Genomic DNA, 13,017 nt, shown 5'->3' with positions numbered 1-13,017 from the left:
GACAGATGCAGAATTATAAATTCCAATCAAGTGAAACTGAAGATTAATGGTAAATCCTTCGAAGCACTTTTTGGGAAGGAGAGTGGGGACAAGGCATAGTGGGAGATGTAGGAGAGAGAAGAAATGGCAAGTTCATAATAAGACGCAGGGCCTTTCACATATTTTTCATCTCCTGTAATTAGATTTTCTGAACATTGTCCTGTCAGAGGATTCAGTATATAACAAGGCAATTTCGGGTTGTTCTCAAACATTAGTGCAGATCTAGGAAACATGCATAAGAGAGCCAGTTTGGTGTAGTGGTTAAGAGCGGCAGGACTCTAATCTGGGGAGCCAGATTTGATTCCCCACTCCTCCGCTTGACGCCAGCTGGGTGGCTCTCTCTCAGCTCTCTCAGTCCCACCTATCTCACAGGATGATTGTTGTATTGATAATAATAACATACTTTGTAAATCGCTCTGAGTGGGCCTTAAGTTGTCCTGAAGGGCAGTATATAAATCAAATGTTATCAAACAATGTTATTATTATAAACAGTTGTTTTTCTAACTCATGTTTTATTCCTACAGAACTAAATCATGCCAAGACAGACTACCACATACAGAAAAATAATTAACAACAATATCAGAATATAACAACAACAACAACAACAGGGTGTTTATATTCTGCCCTTCTAGACAGATTAGTGCCACACTCGGAGCCGTGAACAAATTCAGCATTATTATTATCCCCACAAGATAGCTGGGGAGCTGGAGTTGAGATAAGTGGCTTACCCAAGGCCACCTGCAGAGTTCATAGCAGTAATGTGATTTGAACTAGCAGAATGCTGATTCTAGGGCTGCCTGCTCCAAGTTGGGAAATTCCTGGAGATTTGGGCTGGAGGGGTGAAGCCTCAAGAAGGCGGGGTTTGGGAAGGGGAGGGAACTCAGCAGGGCATAATTCCATAGAGTCCACCCCCCAAAGCAGCTGTTTTCTCCAGGGTCATAGATCCAGAGGAGTTAGCCGTGTTAGTCTGTAGCAGCAAAATCAAACAGAGTCCAGTAGCACCTTTAAGACTAACCAATTTTATTGTAGCATAAGCTTTCGAGAATCAAGTTCTCTTCGTCAGATTCTCCCCTCCTCTTCTGTATCTGCCCAGTTTTGATCAGGCATCTGATGAAGAGAACTTGATTCTCGAAAGCTTATGCTACAATAAAATTGGTTAGTCTTAAAGGTGCTACTGGACTCTGTTTTCTCCAGGGGAACTGATCTTTGTGGCCTGGAGATCAGTTATAATTCTGGGAGATCTTCAGACACCACTTGGAGGATGGCAACGCTAACCACTGGGTATCTTTTTTTCTCCTAGCAACAGGCTGGAGCCAAGAAAAACAGTCTAGGATCTTTTATTTATTATTTATTTATTTTATTCGATTTATACTCCACCCTCTGCACAGATGGGCTCAGGGCAGCTAACAACATTAAAAAATACATTAAAATCACAAAAACATAAAATCAATAATAATTTTTTAAAACATCATTATAATAGTCCAGGAGCAGGCTATTTAAACAAATATTGGGAGTCCATATACGGGCATAGCAGATGGCCGAGGGCAGCCCCAGAAGAAGTGGTAGTCTTAGATGGAAGAAGGAAGACACCCGCTGGCACTCAGCCAAAGGCCTGGCGGAACATCTCCGTTTTACAGGCCCTGAGGAACATCTCCGTTTTACAGGCCAATGTTTTTGGTAACACTGAACTGCCCTGAGCCTGCTGGTGTGGGAAGGGCGGAATATAAATCTAATAAATTAAATTAAAATTAAATTGTGTCCGGGTTTTCCAACATCCAGCCTTGATGCTTTACTCGCTTCTACCACTGGAGAGAGATCATACACCAGCCCTTTGGGAGTTCAGCCCGTCCCTCGAAAATGTACATAACTCCATCTATTCTCAAAATGCCGAGTTCTTTTGCATAGACTCCGTGCCAGAAATCATACGCTTTCATAAAACGTGTTTATATTAGTCAGTAAAAGCACAATTACGAGATTACAAGTTACTGTGTGTTAACAAAACCCCATCTACACACACATACACACACAGCTGATCCCTTCAAAAGCAAAATTACATCTGACAGTCTTTTGCTTTTATTGTTTTCCTCAGCCTGTATCTGCCACTCGCAGAAAAAAGGGGGGGAATAAAAAAAAAACTACCCATCAACAGGATCCCTGGGTGATTTTAGAATTAGCTAAAGAGTTTCCCCCTCCCCTGTCTCTTATTATTATTGGCACATGTATATTTAATTTTAGAACTGTAAATCACATAATTAAAGCTCTCCCAGAAAGATGATTAGGTTTCAAATACAGCTCTGCATGGTAGAAGGAAATCGGAAAAGGGAGATTTCACATTTCTAAATTAAAAAATAATAATAATTCTAGAGAGGGTTTTTTTTTTAAAAAAAAGCTCAACCAAAAAAAGGAGGTCATTGCTAAAGGGAGGAATTTAATGTGGTTCTTCAGTATCGGGAGGATGATAAATAGATTGGTTTCATCTCACAAGTTCCAGTCTTTAAACATTAATTTAATCCTGGCTTTGGTCTTGATGCAACATAAGGCAAAGATGGAGCCTATTTTTTAAAAAATTCCAACTGATTTTTTTTTAAGTAATGAGGCTCTTCCATGGAAAGTGAATGAAAGCCCCAATAATATTTTATTTTATTTTAATTACAGTATTTATACTCTGCCATTGAGCTGTGCCTCACGAAAGCTCATACCCTACCACAAATTTTGTTAGTCTTATAGGCAGGGCTTTTTTTCTGGGAAAAGAGGTGGTGGAACTCAATGGGTTGCCCTCGGAGAAAATGGCCACATGGCTGATGGCCATGCCTCCTGATCTCCAGACAGAGGGGAGTTGAGATTGCCCTACACGCCACTCAGCAGTGTGGAGGGCAATCTCAACTCCCCTCTGTCTGGAGATCAGGGGGCGGGGCCACCAGCCATGTGACCATTTTCAAGAGGTTCCAGAACTCCGTTCCACCGCGTTCCCACTGAAAAAAAGCCCTGCTTATAGGTGCAAGTGGGCTCTTGTTCTTTTCTCCTGCTACACAGAGTGTTACTGCTACCCATCTTGAGGCAGACTACACAGTGTAAGTCAATATAATTAACAGGCTGGGACAATGTTTGGACTGCAGAAATCTGAAACAGAGCTGAGAGAAAGCACAAGCATGAACATGATACATTAAACAAAGCAGACATTACATAGCAGGGTCATACTTACATCAACAGGCTGTACATAGCAGTATGGTCCAGAGTCCCTATCCCTTCAGCAAAGCATTTTCCCCAGGCCAGTTTGGCTAGGGATCCTGATGGTGTTTTGCCACCTTCTGGGCATGGAGCTGGGGACACTGGGGGTGTGGGATGGGGAAGTAGTTGTGCATTTCCTGCATTGTGCAGGGGGCTGGACTAGATGACCCCAGAGGTCCCTTCCAACCCTATGATTCTAAGGATGGATTTACACCGGAGAGAAATACAGGGCTTTACCCATCCGTCTGGTCTGAGAATCAGTTTCATAAATAAATTTGCCCCTTTTTGCAGGAAGGAAAGGCTATGGGTTGTCACAAGAGTAGCACATGCATCCCAACCGTAAATCCATTGTCCCAATTTTACTCAACCCACTCCAGAAATGAAGAAATATTTTTCTTAACACAGCTGACTTGTGTAACCTCAGGAACATGGGTTAGCATAATGTATTCCATTAGAAGCCACAGATGAATTATTAAACCCAGTTTCGTTATAGTCATGCCAAGGTCCCTTCCTGGCCTATTCTTGAGGCAGTTAAATAATCACCTGTATGGGACTGGCACTTCTGTGTCTCCCCTGACACTGTAAAGATTGATCATTTTTAAACAACGGAAAGAATACACACACATAACCCCTTTGCTGCCATTCAGGAACATACGAGACAGCTGCACAATTCTCTCTTTTGTTTAAGGCGCCAATGAACTTCGAAAGCACCCTCTAATGGGTAATTCTCAATGTGTTTAAAGGTCATAAAATTAAGCCCAGATGCAACATCATAAAATGAATGTCCAGTATTTAGCCACGAGCCATATACACAATCCTGTCCTTTAAAAAAACATTTCATTAGGGTTTTTTTAAAAGGAGTTAAACTGTTCAATCAACATTCACACCTATGAAACATTTGAATAGGTTAGATTCTTGCACGACTTCAGAAATAATTCTACTCATTTATGAAATTACAGAACAAAATTACGGAGTCACACACAGGGTAATGCAAGTTCCATGTGGCATAAAAAGTTTAAAAATATGGATTTCTAATATACTTCAATGTCTCACAAATTACTGTTGCTCATCCAATGTCTTACAGAATGCCTTTAATAAGATATACAGTCATAGCACTCCAAATCATCTACTCCCTCTCTGGTTTGAAACATACAACAAATAATGTATTTGTGGTCTGGATCTAAAGAAACACAATGAGCTTTCCAACCAATTCATTTTCTGGAGCACCCTGCTCCATCACGAAAACCACTTCTGAGAGCTGGGGGACCCTTGGGAAAGTGTGAGTTACAGCTTCAGTGGGAAACCCACCAAAAAAGTGCCGTCCTCCGTGTACTCATGTAAACACCTTCAATTTGTGCAAGGGCCCCTTAGGATCCCACCCACCATAGATTTGGAGAATGGCTAGACCTTAGTGCTAAAATTCATGTATAAGTCTCTGATGCAATCCAAGGCCCCTCTAATCCAAAAATTCTAGGGAGCTGCTTGCTATCCCGGAGAGCTGCCTTCAGAGTGTACTTGCTTTGGTGGATCATTCATCTGAGGTGGTAAAAAAGAATCCTCAGTTGACCCATTGGTGACTCTGAATAGAAAAGAGAAGGGATCCCTTTCTCATTCAAAATCAGTGCAAGCAGACAACTTTGTTCAGGCAATTAACTGTCTTTAATGCATTTAAGATGCAATCCTATGGATGCCTTTCATGGGAGTAAGCCCCATTCAATAACATGGGACTTACTTCTGAGTAGACCTGCTTAAGATTGCTTCCTTAGAGTCTTACAGTGCAATCCTAAGCGGAGTTACACCAATCTAAGCCCACTGATTTCCATAGGCTTAGACTGGAGTAACTCTCCTTAGGATTGCACTGTCTCAGAGTAATTCCAGGTCTGATTTTTGGCTTTGAACCAAGAGTATAGATGTGTGATCTCCTACCTACTGCATGAAATAGCATAACCAGGTTATCATAGATTTCCCATGAGCGCCATTCCTCTGGTGTGCTATTGCTCTAAGTCATTCCCATCCCACTTGGCTTCAGGAGCCATAATGGCCATGAATGCACAAAATTGCCATATGCCGGACCAGAGCCTTGGTCTATCAGAAACAGTGTGGTCTACTCTGACTGGCAGAGACTCTCCAGGTTTCAGGCACAGGTCTTCCACATCACCTGTTACCTGCTCATTTTTAACTGGAGATTCCAGGGGCTGAATCTGGGACCTTCAGCAAGCAAAGCAAGTGTTCCCACAATGAGCCGCACTGCCACCTCCTGGTTTCACTGGAAACCCAATGGCTCTATCATTCCCCCCCCACTCCTTCCTAATTCTCCCTATTCTGTTGCAACCTTCTGCTTCCATTACTAGATTTCAGGCCTTTGGCAGGGGATATGTCCAGAATTCTGGAGATTGGTTGTACTACCTAATACAGTGGCATGGACAGGGCTTTTTTTCAGTGGGAATGCAGTGGAACAGAGTTCCGGAACCTCTTGAAAATGGTCACATGGCTGGTGGCCCCGCCCCCGATCTCTAGACAGAGGGGAGTTTAGATTGCCCTCCGTGCTGTTCAGCGGCACGGAGGGCAATCTAAACTCCCCTCTGTCTGGAGATCAGGGGGCGGGGCCACCAGCCATGTGACCATTTTCTCCACAGGCAACTCACTCAGTTCCGCCACCTCTTTCCCCCCCCAAAAAAGCCCTGGGCATGGATGGCAAGACTACAGCAGCACTGCAGGATTTCTCAGCCAGCAGATAGCCTTGAACTGTGAATCGCAATGTTAATCGTTTGATCGTACCAATTTATTATGTAAATCTGAACCGTTTAACACTCTCCATCTCAAGGTGAGCTTTTTCTATTAAAAAAAAGAAAAGATCTGCATTCCAACGGTAAAGGCATTATCACACGGACAAAGTTAATCTGAAATGCTGTCATGAAGGAAGTGAATATCATATTTCTTCCCAGTGTAGTTATAATCCACCTTGCATCAATTAATTTGGATGGGAATGGATCTGCTGTACCACAATGTCTATGGCATAATTAAGACACCAGGCTTCCATTGCAACCAGATTAAAAAAAAATACAACAGTATTTTGATATGTGACCTTTTCACTTTTCCTAGAGTTTGTTTGGTGGCTAGCCCAGCTCTTTATTACTGCCCATGTAACCTTTATAAATGAGTGGTATGGCCAGCCAATTAAAGGACAGAATACTGAGAAGGTCGGAGTACAGCCTCCACCATTGCATTCCACATTAAAATTCTAGTATATCATTTCTGGGACAGAGGCCATAAAAAGAACACACAAGGGCATGAAATGCAATGCCTTCTCTCTCAAGAATGAGGGGAGAAACGACTAGGCCCCACCCCAAACATAACTCTTTCCTTGATAATATGAAGAATGACGGCTCTTGACGTTTGTGTCTCTTCAACACTAAGCAATCACAAGGATATGTATATGAAGTAACTTCACCCATTCTCCCTTGCTACACCTGGAGACTGCAACTCTCACAGTGACCAAGATGGGTAGCCATGTTAGTCCGCCTGTAGCAGCAGAAAAGAGCAAGAGTCCAGTAGCACTATAAGACTAAGAAAATTTGTGGTAGGTTATGAGTTTTTGTGAGTCACAGCTCACTACTTCAGACTAACAAATTTTGTTAGTCTTATAGGTGCTACTGGGCTCTTTCTCTTTTCTACTGCAACAGATGGACTAAAGGCTATTGTGTGGTGTGTGGTGTGATACAGATTATTGCAGCAGGCTATGGATCACTTCACATGGTGATTGCAGTTGCACAGAGCTCTTCATTTGGTGTTCTGGGCCATTTTCACACTACTTACCTTGCCTTGGAATGACCCGAAACATCGTGCAAAAAATGCAGATCACATTTTCTCACGCGAGATTTGCACGACGTCGCACAAATCTCGTGTGAGAAAACGTGATCTTCCATGTTTTTTGCGCGATGTTTTGGGTCGTTCCGAGGCAAGGTGAGTAGTGTGAAAACGGCCATAATTTGGTGCTGTTTCCAATGTTTCTGGATGTGTATCATCAACCTGTAGTTGCAATCAAATGGCCAGCGAAAAAATGTATGGCTGACCACAGGAGAAGGTCCTGGGGCCGAAACGCCTATGGTCCGGTTTAGTGTTGATCATTTGACAGTATCATCAACTGTATTTGGAGAATGTTATACCTTTTTTAAGCACGTGTGTAGCTTGCTAATCAGGCCCTATGTTTTTAATTTCAGTACTGTGTATATTGTATAATAAATACTTATTTTGAATATATTTTAAAGCCTTTTAGCTTGAACCTTGTAGTATTTACTTTTCATTTGGGCTGAGTCTTGAGTCCCCCCCCTTCTTTGTTTGATCCCCCTTGGTCGTTATGGCCAATAGCTACTGACTAGGCTTACCATTCCCTTGCTGGGGGTGGGGGATCCCCTGCTCTCACCTCCCCCCCACCCCCACTTACCTGGCCAGCTCCCGCACCCCACAGTGGGCCCATTTCGGCCAAATTGGGCCCTGCGGGAGGGTGATTCAGCCCTTGGGCAAGCATGAAAGTGCTCCTGGGCTGCTCTTTGACCCACACAACGATGTCATTTCCTGGAAGTGATGTCATCATGCCAGCCAGGAACGCGTGCGTGAAGGGGAAAATAGGAGGTAGGAGCCAGTGTCCCGATCTCCTCCTGGGAGAGTAAAGGGACCTGGCAACCCTGCTACTGATGGTCCTCTCCTCCATGAATATGTCTAATCCCCAGTGAATAACCACACAATAATATTTTTTGCTTCCTTCTGTAAAGCTACCTCTCTTTGAAGCAAGGCTGTAACAAAAGGAGGGGCACTGGGTGCCAACATGGCGTAGTGGATACAGTGTCGGACTAGGATCCAGGGAGACCCAGGTTCGACTCCCCACTTCTACCGTGAAAGTTTGCTGGGTGACCTTGAGCCCATCACAAACTCCCTACCTAGTCTACCTCACAGGGTGGTCGTGAGAGAATGGAGGAGGGGAGATCAGTGTTCTAAGCCACACTGAGTCCCAATGAAACATGCAGACACCCCCGCCCAGAAAACTGACTGGTAAAAATATTCTTGCAAACAAAAATGCATCCTTTTAAAATTTGTGACATTATGGCTTCGATTTAAAGAATGTGAGCTGGTGTATGGAGCAGTGATTACAGTGCTGGACTGGTACTAGGGTCATCAGGTTCGAATCCCCTCTCTGCCATGGAAGATGCCAGGTGACCTTGGGGCCGTCTCTCAGTCTAATCTATGTCACAAAGTTATTGTTGTATAACCACACAATAAAATAGAGTAGAGGATGGGAGAATTATGTAAAAAGCTGCTTTGGGTTGGAGTCAGGAAGAAAAGCAGGATATAAATTTTTCAAAACTTATTTTTAGAAAAGGAACATTTTTGGATAAAAAATAATAATAACTAGCACCTTACACTCAGCCTTCATAAAGTGACAATGCTCTAAACTCCTCTTAGTCCTTTAACCATTATCCACTACAGAAACAACGCTGAACTATTCCATGTCTCCTCAGTTTTATCTATTTTATTAAAACATGAATATAATGCTGTTCTCCTGAGCATCTTAGGACCTGAAGTGGCTAACAACAATAAAACATTATAAAAACAACTGGATAAAACAATAAACCTTAAAACAACAGATACAGACTATGTTAAAGCCATTCTATTTTTTTTCCACAGCGAGCAACAAAATGGGCCCTTAGGAAACAGAGTGTAAAAGTGCTTCATTTTGCCTGGATATTCATTCATTCATACTCCAACTTTCTCACTACACTCTGTGACCTCTTACATGTTCCTTGATGAGAAGATTAATCTTGGTGTGCCATGAAAGATGCCTTGTCCACCATTACCAATTACCAGCAATGCACAGCTGAAAAGAAATGTGAACTGTGTGGTGAGAGTGCATTGGAGAACAAGTCCCAGAATCCTTTGCATGGGGGGTTCTTCTGAGGCCTTTGTAGACAAAAAGTATGAAATTTTAACGGTACCTCTAGATTCTAATAATGATAATGATAATGATAATCAGGGCTCATTTTGAGGGGGAACGTGCAGGAATGCAGTTCCCCAAAGAGGTCACATGGCAGGTGGCCCTGCCCACCTGACAGCCATTTTGGGCCCATTTTGGCCTGGATTGGGGCCGAAACAGCCTGGATCAGGCCTCTGACGGGTGGTGGATCACTCTCCCGCTCAGCAGTGGCCTGATCCTGACCATTTTGGGCCCCTTTTTGACCATTTTCGGCCCTTTTTTGCCATTTTGGGCCCAATTTCGGCCCTGAATGGACAGAATTGGGTCCAAAACAACCAGGATAGGTGATGTCAGGGGGTGTGGCATATGCTGATCAGTTACGCTAATGACACACTTCCAGTGATGTCAAGGGGTGTGGCATATGCTAATGAGTTATGCTAATGAGTTCCTCCAGCTCTTTTTCTACCGAATGACCCGATAGTAGTAGTAGTAGTAGTAGAAGTAGTAGTAGTAGTAGTAGTAGTAGTAGTAGTAGTGCCATTTGATTTATATACCACCCTTCAGAACAACTTAATGCCCACTCAGAGTGGTTTACAAAGTGCATTATTATTATCCTCACGACAGTCGCCCTGTGAGGTGGGTGGGCTGAGAGAGCTCTGAGAAAGCTGTGACTGACCTAAGGTCATCCAGCTGGCTTCAAGTGGAGGAGTGGAGAAGCAAACCTGACTCTCCAGATTAGAGTTCTGCCACTCTTAACCACTACACCAAACTGGCTAAGAGTGTAGTCCTAAACAGTGACGGGCCCTTGTAAGTCCACTGAAGTCAATGGGTTTAGAAGGATGCAAATCTGCTTAGGGATGGCATTGTAAACTCCTTTATGGCACTGTGTGCCTAGCACATTGATGGTGCTGCATAAACAACAGTATGTCACTTGGCCAGGATATTCCAATGTTCATGAGGTTATCTTTGACCACCATAGGAGATAAAGCTCCCTGAGTATATGCCGGCCCTTATCTATCCATAGCTAACAATACAGGGGGGGAAAACCCACATTTGTGCTTGTGCATGAGATGTGCTACACAACAGCCATGGAACAGCAAGATATGAGTCCAGTGGCACCTTAGAGACCAACAAGATTTTAGGAGAGCTTTTGAGAGTAAGAGCTTCTGTCTTCAGACATAAGTAGGGAAGAAAATCTTGTTGGTCTCTGAGGAGCCACCGGACTCAAATCCAGCCAATCTACCACCAACCAACACGGCTACCCACCTCAAATTAACAATAATCCTAGAGCACCCAAAAGTTCTTAAGCACAATAGATATGATGCACTGGGAAGAAACGAAGAGGGGTTGCTAAGGCTCTTCTTTCCAACTAAGTGAATGTAGGAGAATTTTATTGCAGGATTGTGGCCCATCAACCTTAGCAGCTTTTAAACAGTGTCCATATGGGAATCCCAAATCAGGAGCACTCAAAACAGCAATCAAGTGTCTTATTGTGCTTCCCCACAATGAACAACTGCGCACTCAAGAGGCACCAGGCTTCACACATTATTTTAAAGTCCTCCTACGTAAACTATTTTCCCTAGAGCAGCTGGGTTTTTGGCCTTTGGGTTTTTTCCTCATAAACTATCATACCCCCTTGGCAAGTTCCTCCACAAGTGCTACAAAATGGGAAGCAACAACATATTTTACGGACATATGATTCACAAACTGGCAGTATTGATAATATGTAAGTATTAAAAAAGGGTCTCCAATTGCTAAGTGGAAATTAGGAGTTTTAAAGAGATGTGAAGATTCAGAGATGTGGAAAGGACAAGCTTTGAAGACTGTATATAATCCTCTTGAGCTAGTTGATATAGCCCAGTAGGGCAAACTCAATGTCTGGAGTTGAGTGGCCAAGGAAGAGTCTGGTCGCTGGGGAGTTTGATAAATTTTTATGTGCTCTTATCACCTTGAATAAGGTGACTGGGAAAAACTTGCATGTGTAAATTAATAAGTAAAGGTGTGGAAGGGGTTAAATTTAGATTGATACAGTAACTGGAGTCAGGTTAGAGATAATAGGTCCTTTTACCCTCCCAGTGGGAGTGGAGGACCCGACACTGACCTTCTCTTTGTTCCTTGTGTCTGTGTGATGTCACTCCAAGTGATGTCACTTCCAGGTGACATCATCATGCAGGAGCACAAGCGCTTTACAGTGGGCCGATTTGGGTCCCATTTCGGGGCCCAAATCAGCCTGTAGCAAAGCACAGGAGTGCTCTTGGGGCTACACAACAATGTCAATCTCGGGAAGTGGTGCTGTTGTGCTGCCCGAGGAGCATGCTCAGGAAGCCCATTCCCATGTCTTTCCCTCCACCGGCCAGGTGAGAGGTGGGGGGGACGGAGGGTGGAAGTGAGGAATCCCTCACCGCCATCAGGGGACTGGGAACCCTAAGTCAGGTTATTATTGCAGGGCTGCAATTTTTGACTTGAAGACTGAAGTCTGGGTTTCAGTTTGTTCCTTTAATTAAGAGGACTGTATCAAAAGGCTCTGGTACTTGATGGTCCAGAAAAGTTGGACTTTACTCACCCTGAGCGTTACCAAGAAACAACCAGTTGCTTAAGTGAATTCAAAGGCAATATTTGCTGCAAGTTTCTGTTCTCTGTTACACTTCTGCGTTCAGTTATAAAAATAGTGGTATTGTTTTGACTGTTGAAAGGTTTTGACTTAAAGAAATGTCTTAACTTGCAATTGTCTTGCAACTTTGGTTCCTAATTTAGCTCCACAGAAGCCATACAGAAAGAGGTTATATTTGCACATTATGCATTAGGAAAGTGGTACTCACTCCGTAGCACACAGAGAGCTACATTTGCAATCACCCTCAACCAAAAATGCCACATTTACTTTCATCTTTTTCAAGAGGCTTCCACCTTTAGGAAGCTCGCAGCTTTCCAACAGTGGAGGCTGTTTCAAGGTGGGAACCACCTGCCAACCAGAAGCCCCGCTGGGCAAGGGCTTTGCCAACACTCCTGAAATACAGGGCAGGTGCCATATTGGGGAACAGTGCTCAGAGAGCCACTGGTGGCATTCATAGAGCCACTAAGTGAACATCACTATATAAGAAGTTCTTTCTAGGGCAGGGTATGTGCTCTCTTCAATGCTAGTCAACTACCAGTTCTTAAGGACCGACAAAATCCCTCGTGTGGTTAAAAACTGTAGCAGCTGCTGGCTCTTCTGACCAGTGTTGGTGGCAAATAAGAGAAATTTAGGCATGCCAAGAAGCCTTCACTGCAGACAGTGAGTAATCAGGAGAACTTAGAAATGGCCCTTTTAGGCTTTTGCCAGCCCTCTTGGCTGACATTTCCCTTCTTCCTCTCATCTGCTTGCAATTTGACAAGTTTTGGAAAGTGTGGAAAAGCAGAAGGGAAACTGGCAGATGAAAGGGTTGGTAATGGTAGGGGAGCTTCCTTTGGATAGGTCCTGAAGATACAAGAGGGGAGGGGGAGGAGAAGTCTGTTCAAATAAAGGTGTGGTTTTGCTCACTTGACAGGAGCTGCAGCCAGCCTGCAAGCTCCACACCCGTTCTCTCTCCACATTCCTGCTCATCAACTTCCTTGCTAACCTTCTGGCATCACGGAAATTCTCGTTCTAACCACAGACCACAATTCAGGAAGTTATGGTATTGTAGCAATTTCCTGGTTCCTTCCTAGGGCTGCCCCCCCCCCCCGCCAGCTTCCATTTTCTGTTGCCACATGGAGTAACAACAGGAGAAACATTTTTAAAATGGCCATCAGGCTGAAGGTGTGAC

The sequence above is a fragment of the Eublepharis macularius genome, chromosome 5 (genome assembly GCF_028583425.1).
Source record: "Eublepharis macularius isolate TG4126 chromosome 5, MPM_Emac_v1.0, whole genome shotgun sequence".
NCBI lineage: Eukaryota > Metazoa > Chordata > Lepidosauria > Squamata > Eublepharidae > Eublepharis > Eublepharis macularius.
This window is presented reverse-complemented; position numbering follows the sequence as displayed.